At 40.6% G+C, this 822-nt stretch overlaps 2 non-coding genes across 2 annotated transcripts; both read right to left on the bottom strand.

The window, feature by feature from the left end:
* Window positions 1-173: 173 nt before the first annotated feature.
* On the bottom strand, window positions 174-245 carry trnap-cgg (transfer RNA proline (anticodon CGG)). Its single transcript has one exon. It is a non-coding gene; the product is annotated as a tRNA-Pro (tRNA).
* A 250-nt stretch (window positions 246-495) lies between these two features.
* On the bottom strand, window positions 496-567 carry trnap-agg (transfer RNA proline (anticodon AGG)). Its single transcript has one exon. It is a non-coding gene; the product is annotated as a tRNA-Pro (tRNA).
* Between the last annotated feature and the right edge of the window lie 255 nt (window positions 568-822).

Genomic DNA, 822 nt, shown 5'->3' with positions numbered 1-822 from the left:
AAAGAATGCTGGGTGTTCTGCGAAGAATATGAACCAGCTACATTTTTGCCAAAATGCTACAATGCTGGTATATGCACGGCAGTGGCTAAATTGTGGAAAAAACATTGTTTTATTAAGGGACATAGTTTTGGGTCGCTTAATTTAACAGTCAACAACAGCCGAAGACATATTCTGGGCTCGTCCGGGATTTGGACCCGGGACCTCTCGCACCCGAAGCAAGAATCATACCCCTAGACCAACAAGCCATTAAAACGTCTTATAGTTTGATGTTTGCATGACAAAATTCAGCATTGTCAGGCATGTGAATTAAGTCGTCTTTTGGCAATAAAAGAATGCTGGGTGTTCTGCAAAGATGAACCGGCTACATTTTTGTCAAAACACTACAATGCTGGTATATGCACGACATTGGCTAAATTGTGGAACAAACATTGTTTTAAGGGACAAAGTTTTTGGCTCACTTAATTAAACAGTAAATATTAGCCAAAGATAAATTCTGGGCTCGTCCGGGATTTGGACCCGGGACCTCCCGCACCCTAAGCGAGAATCATACCCCTAGACCAACGAGCCATTAAAACATCTCATCGTTTGATGTTTGGCTGACGAAATTCACAATTGTTGGGCATGTGAATTAAGTCGTTGTCTTTTGGCAATAAAAGAATGCTGGGTGTTCTGCGAAGTTGAACCAGCTACATTTTTTTCAAAACGCTACAATGCTGGTATATGCACTACATTGGCTAAATTGTGGAAGAAACATTGTTTTAAGGGACAAAGTTTTTGGCTAGCTTAATTTAACAGTCAACACTAGCCAAAGACATATTCTGG

This window comes from Anarrhichthys ocellatus, unplaced genomic scaffold (genome assembly GCF_004355925.1).
Source record: "Anarrhichthys ocellatus isolate YVR2014 unplaced genomic scaffold, GSC_Weel_1.0 scaffold9633, whole genome shotgun sequence".
Classification (NCBI taxonomy): domain Eukaryota; kingdom Metazoa; phylum Chordata; class Actinopteri; order Perciformes; family Anarhichadidae; genus Anarrhichthys; species Anarrhichthys ocellatus.
This window is presented reverse-complemented; position numbering and strand designations above follow the sequence as displayed.